This window comes from Tursiops truncatus, chromosome 20, assembly GCF_011762595.2.
Source record: "Tursiops truncatus isolate mTurTru1 chromosome 20, mTurTru1.mat.Y, whole genome shotgun sequence".
Taxonomy (NCBI): Eukaryota; Metazoa; Chordata; class Mammalia; order Artiodactyla; family Delphinidae; genus Tursiops; species Tursiops truncatus.
The window spans coordinates 6,055,974-6,071,940 of record NC_047053.1 but is presented as its reverse complement, the minus strand read 5'-3'; the positions used below and the strand labels follow the sequence as shown (position 1 = coordinate 6,071,940).

Here is a 15,967-nt window from a genome sequence, read left to right as displayed (position 1 = left end):
CATCAGAACACAGAACATCCAGATGGGTTCTTAGGGTTAAGAGATGGTGGTGTAATCAAATGGGAGAGGATTTTGAGTAACTGGGAAGAGAGAAAGCCCTGTTCGCAGAGAGCTCTAGCTTAGGAAAAGCAAGGGAAAGATGCTTCCAAAATGGGGAAGCCACTGGAGATGTGCCTGGCCACACCCCTCTCTATTCTGCCAGTAGAGGCATCTGCCCCCTCCGGAAATGTACTGGCTCAAGAGACTTGCATAGTAAATCAAACGTGGAAAATTATTATCAGGCAGACATGTCAGAGGAGGCAAGGACAACCATACAATAAATTCAAAGGGATAAAGGAGGAAAAAACTAAGAGAGACTATAACGCCTCAAACAAAATGAAGTTTGGGGGAAATGCTCCTGGGAGAATTGTAGGAGGACTGTCTCTAGTACAGAAAGAGCTGATGTTCACCTACTATGCACAGGTCTGGCTGGTTAATTACACCTAGTTTCTAGACTGATGGATATTCCATCATTCATGGTGCCAATGACACAATGAAAGTTGATAAATATTTTGCACATCCCTTCTGGATGGGGGGAGAGGGCATGCAGAAGGAAGGCAGGCTCTCTGGAAGGCCTTTTCAAAGCCTGGAGCATTCAGAAGGCAGTGGAATAGCTGGAGGAGCCCCACGAGAGTCCTCAGACAGCATTAGAGGGCTTTATGATGGCTTGACAATAGAAAGCTACCTTTGCTCAGTAATGTGGGATTCCCAACCTTCTCAGCCCATGCACTAGCCCCTCCAAACTCATGGTGGAAGAATCCAATGTGCAGTTAGTTCCATGCTATCAAATGCATGCAAGGCAATCACCTAAGAAGGGCAAAGTATGAAGGACCTCTTGGCTTTCAAAATAGCACAGCCATTTAAGTCACCAGAGGAAGTCAAATGGCTTAATTCTGATTATTCTTTGGAATGCCTAGAAAGTACCCTATAGTGGCGTGCAAAAGACCAGGGAACGAGGACTCTTTGGGGAAAGCCCCAGTAGTCAAACCGCCTGCCAAGAATTGGCAGCAATAACTAGAAGACCAAAGTCATTAGTCTCTTTCTCTTTATTTCCAGATCATTTGCCAGTTTTCCCAACAGCATTTGTTGAATAATCTACCCCTTATTTACTGATCTGAAATGCCAACTTCATCGTGACACACATTCTCATGTGGTCGTGGATCCATCACTGAGGTTTGTATTTTGTTTCTTGTTATTCTCTGTGAAGTACAGAGTTTGAAACATATCTTTTATTCATTCATTTATTCATTTATTTACTGTATAGCACAGGGAACTATATTCAATATCTTCCATTAACCTATAATGGAAAAGAATCTGAAAAATTATAGATATATATGTATATGTATAATTGAATCACCCTGCCGTACACCAGAAACTGACACAACATTGTAAATCAACCACACCTCAACAAAAAATAATTCATCAAGATTTTAAAATTGCACTGTGTGTAATTTATACCCCAATTTTTTAAAACACAGACTAATATATGTATACATACCATATGCACATTATATAAACACACATGTATAATATATATGTATGCATTTTATATATATAATATATATGCCTGTAGGTAGATATTTTATAAATACATGCATTATATATTACATACATGTTGCCATTTCCAAATCGAATCAAGAAATTATTCTTTTGGCTACTTTTCTTAAAGATATTTTTATGTGGACCATTTTTAAAGTCTTTATTGAATTTGTTACAATATTGCTTCTATTTTATGTTTTGGTTTTTTTTTTTTTTTTGGCTGTGAGGCATGTGGGATCCTAGTTCCCAACCAGGGATCGAACCCACACCCCCTGCATTGGAAGGTGAAGTCTTAAACACTGGACCACCAGGGAAGTCCCTTGGCTACTTTTCTTTTACTCCTGGCAGTTTTGATTTTTTTTTTTTTACCATCTTTATTGGAGTATAATTGCTTCACAATGGTGTGTTAGCCTCTGCCCTACAACAAGGTGAATCAGCTATACACATACATACATCCCCATATCTCCTCCCTCTTGCGTCTCCCTCCTGCCCTCCCTATCCCACTCCTCTAGGTGGTCACAAAGCACCGAGCTGATCTCCCTGTGCTATGTGGCTGCTTCCCACTAGCTGTCTATTTTACATTTGGTAGTGTATATATGTCCATGCCACTCTCTCACTTCGTCCCAGCTTCCCCTTCCCCCTCTCCGTGACCTCAAGTCCATTCCCTACCTCTGCGTTTTTATTCCTGTCCTGCCCCTAGGTTCTTCAGAACCATTTTTTTTTTCTTAGATTCCATATATATGTGTTAGCATACGGTATTTGTTTTTCTCTTTCTGACTTACTTCACGCTGTATGACAGACTCTAGGTCCACCCACCTCACTAGAAATAACTCAATTTCGTTTCTTTTTATGGCTGAGTAATATTCCATTGTGTATATATACCACATCTTCTTTATCCATTCATCTGTCAATGGACACTTAGGTTGCTTCCATGTCCTGGCTATTGTAAATAGTGTTGCAATGAACATTGTGGTACATGTCTCTTTTTGAATTATGGTTCTCTCAGGGTATATGCCCGGTAGTGGGATTGCTGGGTCATATGGTAGTTCTATTTTTAGTTTTTTAAGGAACCTCCATACTGTTCTCCAAAGTGGCTGTATCAATTTACATTCCCACCAACAGTGTAGGAGGGTTCCCTTTTCTCCACAGTCTCTCCAGCATTTATTGTTTGTAGATTTTTTGATGATGGCCATTCTGACTGGTGTGAGGTGAAACCTCATTGTAGTTTTGATTTGCATTTCTCTAATTATTAGTGATGTTGAGCATTCTTTCATTTGTTTGTTGGCGATCTGTATATCTTCTTTGGAGAAATGTCTGTTTAGGTCTTCTGCCCATTTTTGGATTGGGTTGTTTGTTTTTTGATATTGAGTTGCATGAGCTGCTTGTAAATTTTGCAGGTTAATCCTTTGTCAGTTGCTTCACTTGCAAATATTTTCTCGCATTCTGAGGGTTGTCTTTTTGTCTTGTTTATGGTTTCCTTTGCTATGAAAAGCTTTTAAGTTTCATTAGGTGCCACTTTTTATTTTTGTTTTTATTTCCATTTCTCTAGGAGGTGGGTCAAAAAGGACTTGCTGTGGTTTATGTCATAGAGTGTTCTGCCTATGTTTTCCTCTATGAGTGTTATAGTGTCTAGCCTTACATTTAGGTCTTGAATCCATTTTGAGCTTATTTTTGTGTATGGTGTTAGGGAGTGTTCTAATTTCATTCTTTTACATGTAGTTATCCAGTTTTCCCAGCACCACTTATTGAAGAGGCTGTCTTTTCTCCATTGTATATTCTTGCCTCCTTTATCAAAGATAAGGTGACCATATGTGCGTGGGTTTATCTCTGGGCTTTCTACTCTGTTCCATTGATCTATATTTCTGTTTTTGTGCCAGTACCATACTGTCTTGATTACTGTAGCTTTGTAGTATAGTCTGAAGTGTGGGAGCCTGATTCCTCCAGCTCCATTTTTCTTTCTCAAGATTGCTTTGGCTATTCAGGATCTTTCGTGAAACATATCTTTTAAATCAAATGAATTAATTACATTATTCAGATCTTCAACCTCCCTATTTTTGCCTTTTGATCTGCTGAAGATTTAAAGAAGTATAATACCTTCCTCACCACCATTCTAATTCTGTCAATTTCTCCATGAATAGCAAATATTTTGTTTTTATGTATTTTGATGCAGCATTATTGCCCAGATAAAAGTTTGCTATTAGCGACACATTCTCTGTGAGTTGTAACTTTTGTCAAAACAAAATAAGGCTTCCAGTTTTAAAATCATAGAGAAAAGGTGGCTTCGTTTTCATTTCTTTTCAAAATCATTCCAAACAACAAGGAGAAACTGAAACCCAAATTCCATCTTTGATGAAAGCAGAAGACTTGTACAACCCCAAACAATATTGTTACATGAAAAGGGAGCATGAATGGATGACTTGTAAATGGCTTAGCAATGAGAGAAAGGTTTATCCCACTTATGGCAGAGGGGAAACTGGTGAGAAGCAGGAAATATTGCCTGGCTGAGAGCTGGAAAACCTTCGGAATTAGAGAAGGAAAGTACCAAAGAAACCAGGGGTGAAGTAGCGTTGACAACCAGAGGGTTATTTGAAAGTCTTTACAAGAAGCAATTAGATCCAATGTCCCCTACCCTGCCTACCACTATCCTATATAGTCAGCAATTATCCCCAGTATAAAGCAAGAGAAAAATACTTTTTCAAAAATTGCACCTGAGAGCCTTTAAACTCAGATACATTGACCATAGAGTAGGGCCAGGTGAGGTGGAGGTCCGAACATAGGGGAATAAGGTTTCAAAGTCTGTTCATAGAATGATGAGAACATTTCCTATCAGCCACAGAATTCTGGGAGGGAGGCTGGAGAAACCAAATCCTTCTACACACAGCCAAAGAAAAGACCTACCCACATTGATATTCGATTCCCAAAGGAAAAGCTAGGTGGCCACTTGTTTCCCATACAGTGAAATCAATAACTTCCATGGATGTAGGTTTCAATTAGTTTTTCAGTGCTTCACTCTTAAATATGAACAGCAGAGAATCATGAGACCTCCGAAGACGGCTCCTGATACAAAAGAGAGGAATCAAAACAAAATCAGCAGAAGTGAAAATAATGCAGAGTTTTAAAGTTTAATTTCTTTAAACTTTAAAGAAACTGTAATTAGTGTCCTCAGAAATAGTAAAATATTGTGCATCTATGAAACAAACCTGTTTATAAAGGGGACAGGGAGCAGTGATCAGTGAAGAAGAAGCAGCCTTTGGAAATTAAAAATGTGAAAACCATGACGAAAAGTTCAGTAGCGTTTGGAAAACAAAGCAGAAAATTCTTCAGGAACTTAGATTAAAATTCTAAAGAAATAGACAAAAGGAAAGAATCCAATTCCTAATTTTGTCACTATTTCTGAAAACAAAAATCAAGAAAATATAGGGGAAGATATTATTAAAGGAACAATAAAACTAACCGTCCTAGAACTGAAGGATAAATGCTTCCAGATTACTTCCTACCAGATGCTCAGCACAGTGGGTGATAAAATACATCAGTACACACAATAGTGAAATTTCAGAATACTGAGATAAAGAGAAGAACCTAAAAACATGAAAGGTGGGGTGGGAAACAGGGCACAAGCAAAAATCAGTGATCAGAATGGCACTGGACTTCAAAAGAGCAATGCGGCAAAGACTTTAAAAATTGGAGAGAAACGAAATCCAACCTAGAATTCTAGATTGGCAAGATTTGCAATTAAGTGTCAGGGTAGGAATGCAAAAGTCTAAAACAATATATATATAAACTAGCATACGTCTTTTTCTCTTTTTTTCCTTCCAGAAAGCAACTAAGGGATATACTCCAACAAAATTAGATAGTAATTCAAGGAAATGAAAGACCGAGGACTCAGAAAAGTGGGGAAAGGGGATGGAGGGATGTCCCAGCTGACAGTGTGGCTTCAAACCTAGAGATGGAGCAGAAGGATGGAGGTCTCAAGTAGTGATGTCTCCTGAAAGAGGTTCGAAATGATAGATTATCTGATGGCTGTAAGCACATGAAGATAATGTTGAGAGATATCTTACAGAGCTTTTGGTATTTATGGGAAAAGTTAGCCACAAGTTGAAGGGAAAAAACAACCTTAAGCAAATGAAAAATAATGAGGCAAGCTCTGACTCCAGGCAAAACAAAAAAATGTACAAGAAAGAAAATACTTATGACAATTACTGGTTAAGCCATTAGCACCATTTACATAGAGATAATAATAAAAACACCTGTGATACACACTGTTGGTTACCTTGCCAGTGTCTACACTCCTTTCTTCCTTGATTCCAAACCTCAATTTTGTTCAGGCATCAATGTGCCTATCTAAAAACTCTTGCAATGTTAGATTACCTTGCAGTTGGAGGTGTGTGACACAGAGCCTGCTAATGAGACATGAGCTAAGTGTTCCTAGGAAACTTTTTCTTTTTTTTCTCCTCTGGCTTCCCTTCTTCCTTCCTTTTTTTTTCCCTCCCTGAAACATGGGTGCAACATTGGAGGTGTAGCAGCTGTCTTGTGACCATGAGGACAAAAACTATGAGCCTAAAATGGGAGAACAGAAAAATTAAAAAAGCCTGGGTCCCTAAGGACATCTTAAAACCACCACATCAGCTTTTGACTGCCTGAAAGCCATTGCTAGGTGTGTTTTCTGTTACTTGCAGCCAAGCACATTCCTAACTGATATGATAGTGGATATGGACAAACCTCCAAATTGTGATATAACTACAACAGAAGAATGAGAGCAGAGTAAAATGGGTATAAAAAAATCCTTTGCTGGCAATATAAGAAGCTAATATCATTGATCAACTGAGGTCTGTTTATGTCCATTAATTTTAACACGTTTCTTACATATAAGAAACAGCCAAAAGAACTGAAAAATGTTGCCTTTAGAATGTTGGATGGGGATGAGGGATAAGGACCTGACATATTTGTTATATGAGAAGTAAAAAAAAAATTTAGACTGTGCCCATGCTTAACTTTTTTTGATTAAAACATTAAATAAATTAAAAAGTAAAACAAAAAACTTTGTCTCCCATAATGTCTTTTACCTTAGATTTTTTTACTTTGTCTTCTATTAATATGGTAACTTCCATTTTCCATATTTTTCCTTTTTAATATTTCAGCCATGTCTTTTCCCATGCTTTTATCTTAGTCTGTTTGGATCATTTTATTTTAGGTATGTAAATTGTAGACAGTACATACTCAGGTTTGGGGTTTTGACCCCATTGGTTTTGTCTTTTAATAGAAAAGCTTGATCCATTTGCTTTTATTGATACAACTCCTATGTTTGATCTTTGTTCTGTCATCTTTTTCTGTGCTTTCCACCTTTTTATGTTTTCTTTGCTTTCTGGCTTGACAAGTGGATTTAGCGTTTTGAAAGATGTATTTCGTTTTAAGCTCTACTGATTCTTATCTTTAAGGTTTTTCAAAAATGCATTTCAAAAGGCATTTCTTAAACTGTATTTCCTTAACAGTCTGAACCAGGACTGAAATGTTAATTCCTCCAATTATTATGTTTAAAACAGTACACAGAACTTTCCTGCCTACTTTCTTTTCTGCTTTACTTTTCTTCTTTTTCTTTTCTTCTCCCTCATGATCCACATTCACCTTCTTTTCACAACATATTTTTGAGAGTTTTACATTCTGTCAACTATTTCATACTTTTATTCATGTAACAAACCGTGTTCCATATATTGTACTAGATAATAAGCTTAGAGAAAGGGACACAATTCTTGCCCCCCAGGCACTTGAAGGTGACTAGGAAAGCGATGGTAGTCCAGGGAAGTGGCATAGCAGAGGTCTGCCTGTGTTATGGGGGAGAAACTAGGAGAGGCATGAAACCTGGACTGGCTTCTCAGGGAAGACTTCCTGGTGGAGGGGGCACTTGAGCTGAATCTTAGAGCATGTAGTCCAAGAGTGGGGAGAAATCTTTCTAGCAGAGGGAGCAGCATACGTAAGGACAAGGAAGTAAAATGCCTTGGGTTGTGATAACTACAAACAGCTCAGTGTTGCACGAACATGGTGGCTGGTGAGAAAGGAGAAGGTCAGGGGGGTGCAACGAGAGATTCACTCACTAGGTCATAGATGGCTTTGAATGTCCCTCTCAAGAAGAATGCTACTGAAGAATCCTAAGTAGGATGCAGATGGGACTGGGGGAGGGTAGCAACGAGGATGGAAGGTGGCAGGCCTTTTATGAGGACATTTATAATGAAGGTGATTAAAATAAAGAGAAAGTGATGGAACAGGAGAAATCAGTATAGTCAGCAGACCTCAAGCCTGTGACCTTGAAGTGACAGCAAGGAAGTTACCTCTCCACATGCTACTCCAAACTCTCTGGTCCAATTTTTCTCCAGCTCCAGACAAAGCTCCACTGGAAACGGGATATGACTTTCCAGTTGATACCATGAAGAAATATCAGCTCACTGGTCACAATCCAGTGACCAGTCCAGTCCCCTGGTCACAGTCCAGTGGTTTGAACGAGCTGTCTTTTGAGGAGTAGGAGATTCGGGCAGAAGATGGGAGAAGACGGAAGTCACTTCAAGCCCAGTTTAACGAGTCCAAAGAGGTGACAGAGAAACCAGGTAAGCCCCTTTCCGCTGCCTCAAATTCTCACACATCCCTCGGGAAGTCTTTCATTGTTTAAACAGAGATAATTTAATAAGGTATGGCAATGTTAGGAGTTACAAGCAAAAACATGGTTTCTTAGTTCAGCTCTGGGTTTTGCAGGGTAGAGTGACCTGGCTATGTAAGTGGTGTGGTTATGAATAGATGAGAGAGGAAGTCTTTAATTTGGTAATCCTAATACACGTACATAACACCTTCTGTTACTGTCCTACAGCCCTTCAGTATTTTGTTCTATCTTTTTCATTCTTTTTCCTCTTTGAACGTCAGTTTTTGAAGTTTCTATTGATGCCTTCAAGCTCATTGATTCTTTCCTCGGCCGAGTCCAGTTTATTGATGAGTCCATCAAAGGCGTTCTTCATTCCTGTCATGGTGTTTTGATCTCTAGCCTTCCCTTTTGATTCTTTCTTGGAGTTTCCATCTCACTGCTTCCATTCCCAATCTGCCAATCTGTTCTTGCATGTTGTCTACTTTTTCCATTAGAGCCCTTGGAATACGAATCATAGTCATTTTAAATTCCCAGTCTGCTAATTCCAACATCTCTGCCACATGTGAGTTTGGTTCTGATGTTTGCCCTGTCTCTTCAACCCGTGTCATTTTTTGTTTTGTTCCATTTTTTGTCTCTTAGTATGCTTTGTCATTTTTTGTTGCAAGTTTGACGTGATAAACTAGGTAAAAGGAACCCAGTACTGGTTCCTGCAGAGTTTTCTTCTCCTGATCTTCAGCTCCAGTAAGGTGTGATTCTTTGTCTACCTGTCTGTCTCTTCCATTTGCGGGGGGGGGGGGGGGGGGGGGGGGGTAGCAGTTTGCCCTAGGATGTCAGTTTTCTGATTGATCTAAGAAGAGTTGTTGATTTTCAGTTTGTTCATATTTTCTCCTGTGTGTGGGCAGAAGAATTGAAGTCCAAGTTCCTTATATGTTGGCCTGGAAACCCAAAGAAGTCCTTAATTTGGAATTTTATTCCTCAGGAGTTGATAAAGAATACTAAGGAAGCAGGTTTTAGAATTTTAGAAGGAGAGGTTTTCGGCATGACAGGAAAGAACGAGGCTTTTGCCTTCAAAGCAGGATGCTTAACTGTATCCAGTCTTTTTCTCAGAAACACAAAGAACTTTAGAGGACTCTCCCTCCCATTTTGCAGATAAGCACACAGAGGTTCAGAGAGGTAAAGTGATTTTCTCAAGATCACACAGCCAATGACAGATCTGGGGCTTGAGTCCAGGTCTCCTGATAATAATTTCAGTGTTTTTTCCGGGACCCGTAGGCCTCCCTGGTCTATGCTCCTGGGGGTCCTTCAACCTTCATCCACAGAGATGATGGTCACGACAACAAGGAATCTGGAGGAGGGGGGTGTGTAGCCTCGTAGAAGGGTAGGCGAGGAGGAAATACTCAGATGATTCAGATCTGGAAAGAAATATCCTGAGTGTAGCAAGAGGTGTTTTGAAAAGGAGAGGGACTCAGTGGCTATGGGAATGTGAGAGTCACCTTCCCTCTTGTTCCGTGGAGCTCGGCACCCCTCCCAAACCTGACAATTGTCTGCACACTGGTGCCCTCTAGTGGCCTGAAGAAAGATCATTTCCCCCAAATTTGACTACATTGGAAACTTGAAGCTTGAGCCCGGGCAGGGAAAGAAAAAATGTCCCTCCTCCGTCCCTCACTTTGGTTCAGAGATTTGTCTAAGCAGGTGTTTACTCTTTTACCCTTTAACTTCTTTTTGTTAAACAATCCAAAGACATTTAAAAACACGTGTGAAGGAGAACATTACCCCATCTGGAGAACCATATGCACCCAAGTGTGAGGATGGGGGGAAGGAAGCCATAGGAATACACACAAACACAGCCAGGATGTGCACACACAAACACACATTCCTGGCGTGGGTGAAGGCGTTGTGGATCCTAAAAGTTATAAAATTGGGGAATATCCCCTTGAAAATAAAAAGAATATAAAAGTACAAATTCAAAACTAAGCCCAGAGCTTTGGAAGAGTCCATTCATCAGCTTTATGGTGATAATTCCTGCACATCCCCATCTGTCCGTGCACACACAGAGAAGAAATGAAGGTAGAAAGCAGAGCTATTTTGAATTTTCACTACTGTCCCCCAAATCCTGTATATGCTAAGAATGGTCCACCTCAGTGAAGTCACCTTGGAAGGCAGTACAATTATTCTTACCATGTTACCATTGTTCCAGAGGTGTCTGGAATTGTTCCTTTTAATTCAGATACTGCCTTCAGATACTGTGGCGTATTCCTTGGGATGTCGTTAATGATGACTTTTATCATTTAAGTGCAGATTCTTTGTGTGTGTGTGTATATGTGTGTGTGTGTGTGTGTGTGTGTGTGTGTGTGTGTAATAGCCAAATCCACACAGATAAGTACTAAGAGGGGTACTCTAGCTGGCCGATGCTGGTTTTGGTCAAGAGTAAAGGGTCTTTTTAAAAGCTATGAAACTCTCTGCCCTTTCATTGCTTCTATACTATCCTGTGAAGACATCTCCCTGAAAAGGAGCTGCAAAATGATTTTAGCGATGAAACAATCATTGGACTAGGTGTCTGTATGGGGTGGCCATGAGGCTGCCTCCCAGGCTTCCACCTATAGGAAGGTCAATTGACAGGGGCCCAGCTGCAGAGCCGGGGAAGCCACCTGTGCACACGAAGACCAGGGCTCCTGCCAGCTCAGACCCGCATGCAGCCGGGGCACAAAGGCAGACCCCTTCCTGGCGCGGACTCCTGGGGTGGCCAACCTCAGCACAGAAACATCCCCAGACTTTGCTGATCCTTTTGCAGATGACATGGCAGCCTAGGACATTTCCGTCAAACCTTCTCTCTTTCTGTCCTTCACTCAAGGTCAGACTTCTGTGTCACAGTCTGATGGCTCTTCCAGCTTGTCTGGTCTGCTCCCTGTTTTTTTCCCTGGCAGGCATTTTTCCTAAAAACCCTTGCACAGTTAATCCTGTCTTGGTTTCTGCTCCTTGGAGGACCAGACCAGCTTTCCGCAGCGATGACTTTGAAGAGCAGTACCATCTGAGTTTTGTCTAATGTCTACGTAACTGTAAGAAATAATCTGGCCCCATTCTTTTTAAACGTCTTTAATTGAAGTATAGTTGATGTACAATATTGTGTTAGTTGCAGGCATACAGCAAAGTGATTCCGTTTTTGGTTTGTTTCTTTTTTTGGCCACGCGGTGCATCTTGTGGGATCCTAGTTCCACGACCAGGTATTAAAGCTGGGCCCCCAGCATTGGAAGCTCAGAGTCTTAACCACTGGACCACCAGGGAATTCCCCCAAAGTGATTCATATATATATGTGTGTATATGTGTGTATATATATATATATATATATATATATATATATATATATAATTTTTCAGATTATTTTCTATTACAGTTTATTACAATATATTGAATATAGTTCCCTGTGCTATATAGTAGGTCCTTGTTGTTTATCTATTTTATATATAGTAGTGTGTATGAGTTAATCCCAAACTCCTAATTTATCCCTCCCCCCTTTTCTCGTTGGTAACCATAAGATTATTTTCTATGTCTGTGAGTCTGTTTCTGTTTTGTAGATAAGTTCATTTGTGTCATATTTTAGATTCCACATATAAGCGATATCATATGTTATTTGTCTTCCTCTGTCTGACTTACTTCACTTAGTATGATGATCTCTAGGTCCACCCATGTTGCTGCAAATGGCATGATTTCATTCTTTTTTATGGCTAATATTTCTACTGTGTATATATATATGTATATATACCACATCTTCTTTATCCATTCCTCTGTCGATGGACATTTAGGTTGCTTCCATGTCCTGGCTATTGTAAATAGTGCTTCCATGAACATTGGGATGCATGTATCTTTTCGAATTAGAGTTTTCTCTGGATATATGCCCAGGCGTGGGATTGCTGAATCATATGGCAACTCTGTTTTTAGCTTTTTGAGGAACCTCCATACTGTTCTCCTTAGTGGCTGCACCAATTTACATTCCCACCAACAGCGGAGGAGGGTTCTCTTTTCTCCACACCCTCTCCAGCATTTATTATTCATAGACTTTTTGATGATGGCCATTCTGATCAGAGTGAAGTGATACCTCACTGTGGTTTTGATTTCATTTCTCTAATAATTAGTGATGTTGAGCATCTTTTCACGTGCTTGTGGGCCCCGTTTTTTATGTTCGACAACTGACAATTTTTAAACTCCACCCCTCCCTCTACCCCTTGTACCCCACATCTGGGGAAACTGATAAGAAAGCCTCCTTGGCGCCAGCAGGAGAGTGAAACCCAGCTAGCCCCAGCCCCTGCCTGAGAATTCTCACCCTGGCCCCATTCCTTAACTGCCCTAAAAACCCAGGCCTGGCGCCCTTCCTCCATCTCTGAAGTTATTTGGGGTCTACTTAAGCGTACCGCTCTGCTCTCCCCCAGAGACCTCAAACCCCTAAGTAATAAAACTTTTCATACCTTCTTGGTGAATGTGTGGCATCATCAGTTCTGACATCCGAACCAAATTGTGGGAGGGGATACGCGTATCTCTGAAGGGTGGTCATGACAGTAACACGGTGTTGTCAGTTGCCACCTATTGCAATTGGCTACTCAGGTCCATGGCTGAAAACAGCTGTTACGAGGTACCCCACCTTCTCACTTGCTAGGACCACCGGCTCTGTGTTCAGCCCCATTCCTTCAGGGCGTGTAGAAGGATGCCATTCAGTAAAGAGAGTACCACCCACCCACTCCTCACACACAACGGCAACAGGAAAGGAGGCGACAGGGAGAGGAGGTGGCATTTTGAAGGAGTGTCAGTTCGTGAAAATGGGCTCTAGCCTGTTCTCCACAACGCTAAGAGGGAGAACAACTAGGAGAATCCAGGGGGTTCAGGAAAGTGCCTGAGCCTTCTTTCCCTCCACTAAGTTGGGGACTGGAGATCATCTTGGTCAAAAGGGGACAAGAAGATGCCTCCTGCCAGCGCTACAGAGGGCAGAAGGGTATATGCCAGTAGGGAACCAGTGACCCTCCTCATTTCACGTGGCAAACCTGTGTGTTTCCTGACCAGGCGTGAAGGATAGAGCTCCAGACAGCTTGAAACCTGGTATGGCGGCCCCATAGACAAGATGGGATGGCTAGACAGTCTGGAGTGGCTACTGGGAGGAAGATGAGGGACACATCACAACTAGGAGTTGAACCCAGGGAAACGTGCAGGGGGCAGGGCTGCCTAGGGCTCCCTGAAACACCAACAGGTACCCTCCCTCAAGTAACCAACATTCCTTTGGAAACTTGACATTCAGGCAGAACCAATGGCTTCTGGCTACTGAGTGTTAGAGAGGAAACAGCAGCCAACAGAAAGAAGCAAGCTTCCCACTGGACAGCCAGGAAGGAGATGCTCCAACCCTCTCCCTCCCCAGGGCCCCAACAGCAGCTTGGTGTGTACCACCCTCCCTGTTCTAAGCCGCTGTTGTTGACTTTGGCCCCTGTAGTTGGGGGAAGAGCTGGGGGATGGTGGAAGAGGACTTTGGAATGACCGTGAAATTAACAATTTCAAAAACAACACAGAGTCTGAGAAAGGAAACCAGACTGACAGAATAACCCAAAGGGACCAAAAAGTTATGGAATTCAACTATGATGCCGTGAAGGGAATCTGCTATCAAGTGGGGCGGGGGGGGGGGGGGGGAAGGAGTTAACCCAAGTAGCAGCAGAAACTGAAAAAACAAATGGATTTTTGTGATTCTATTCCAGTGAGTTAATATCCTTCTCTAAATCAGCAGCATGTAATTTTTTAAAATACAAAATCAATCTTTAAAGGAAATAATTAAACATCACCTATAATCTGGTGCCTGCTAGGTATACACCCACAGTTCATTGCTTTCACATTTCTAAACAATGTTCATTTAAACAATAGGTTATGTGCATTATTTCCAACCTCTGTGCTTACGATGTTCTTTCCACCTTGAATATCAGACCTCATGCTCCAGCTCTCATGTCTCAGTGTAAAATCTTATGTTACTAGAAAAACAAAACCATCCTTTTTCTCTCCATTCAGAGTCTGGGGAAGAGAATGCTCTTGGCTGGCTAGGAATTTAATCTCACCTTGTAATTAAGAACTAATTACAAAGCCCCTGTTAGGTCTTAGTGTAGTCATGAGGGCAGTTCTTAAGAGGCATAAAGCTGGAAAATGGGCCCACTTCTTATTTCCAGCAGGCTCTAGGGGGTCCTAGTTTGAAGGGGTGGGCGCGCTTACACTGTTCAAAAGTAAATGATACGAGGTGTTCATTACACAGAGAGGCAGCTTTGAAAGCATTGGGGATGTAAGAAAAATACTTCTCTTCCACCTTCTGGGTTTAGAGTGTAATATCTCTGATAATTAATATTTATCCTTGGGAAAGGCAGATGTGCCCATGGTGGAGGCCGAATTGGAAAGAAACCCCACGGCTTTCCAATGAGTTATCAATAGAACAAAGAGGATGGTCAGCAACTCACTACGTACAGAGGCCGCTAGGGGAAGAGGAGTGGCCCCTGGTGGTCCCATGGTTACGGCTTCTTGCTCCCAGTGAAGGGGAGCCGGGTTCAATCCCTGGTCAGTGGACTAGATCCCACATGCATGCCACAACTAAAAAGGTCCTGCGTGCCGCAGCTAAGACCCGGTGCAGCCAAATAAATAAAATAAAATAAATATATTTTTAAAAATACTCATAGGAGGGAGAGTAGAAGAGGATCCACAACGAGGAACAGACCCCCAAACGGGAGAGCATGGCTAGGAGCTGGGGGAGCACAGGAGGGCGTTCCCTGTGTGGGTTTCATTTGGTGAGCGTTTTTCCCTTGTACTAGGGTGAAAGGCATATTAAGGTTTTAAATATCTGTGCTCCTCTGTTATGTAAATGTCCTTTGGGTACTGCAATCCTACGTAACAGTTGATGTATATATACACACATACACATATATATGAAAGTAGTATATACACATATATGCTTATATATGTGTAAAATAGTGGTGTTACGAAGAACAAAGAAACAGGCTAATGGAGAGAAGCAGGGCCTGCCCAGTCCCCCCTGTGAGCGTGGCCAGGCCCAGGGAGAAGTGTCCTAGCTGGGAGATGCTTTCCAGCAGCATGTTCTGGGAGCAGCGGCAGGGCTGGGATCCGTGGGCAGGAGAGGAGGCTGGCGAGGCCTGCAGCCGAAGCCCCCCCCCTCCCCTGCGTGTACGAGATGAAGGTGCCCTTTCAAAGTGGGAAAAGGCTGGCATGCTGGTTACTCTAGTCACTTCCCAAGGCTGTGTTTCAAATGCCGCATCCTTTACTGAGGCCTCCCTGAGCTCATCCAAGCTAGAAAGAACCCCTCACGCCTCCGAAAGCTGAGAGCCCTTGATTTGGTGGCTCTTACCAGTATCTGCTTTCAGTGAGAGTCCTTTACAAAGTAAGTCCTTGCCCAGATACCTTCGTTCACCTTCATGTTCCCTGGTGCCTGCCCCCCTCCCTCACTGCTTGTTCTCTGGCTTGTTCTCTGGCTTCTGTTGGCACATGGGGGGCCCTTACCGTAGGTGGGAGGGAGGTGGGGGTAATTGGTCCCCTAGTTCTTTCCCTTGGAGGTCACCTCAAGGTTAGCTCTCTCAACTGAAGCTCGCTCCCTTCAAGGTGGCTGCACCAGAAGACTCCGTCCCCTTCCAGGTTCCAGTATCCACTCCACACCTTAGCTCTGTAGGTCCCACGGAGGATAACACCTTGGTGGCTACTAGCCCAGGCCCCCACACTCTCCCTTATGCTCTCCCTATATTCGTT

At 42.1% G+C, this 15,967-nt stretch overlaps 1 protein-coding gene across 6 annotated transcripts in view; it reads left to right on the top strand.

The window, feature by feature from the left end:
• The window catches only part of ADPRM (ADP-ribose/CDP-alcohol diphosphatase, manganese dependent), a 381,091-nt gene that overhangs the window by 311,606 nt on the left and 53,518 nt on the right, over window positions 1–15,967 (top strand). For 4 of the 6 annotated variants that reach the window (XR_012328489.1, XR_012328494.1, XR_012328493.1 and 1 more), the window contains 2 exons: window positions 1,096–1,212; window positions 7,947–8,174. The gene's annotated coding sequence lies outside the window, so the exon portion shown is untranslated. The remainder of the gene's footprint in view (window positions 1–1,095; window positions 1,213–7,946; window positions 8,175–15,967) is intronic. The other 2 variants (XR_012328492.1, XR_012328490.1) reach the window with 1 other exon arrangement.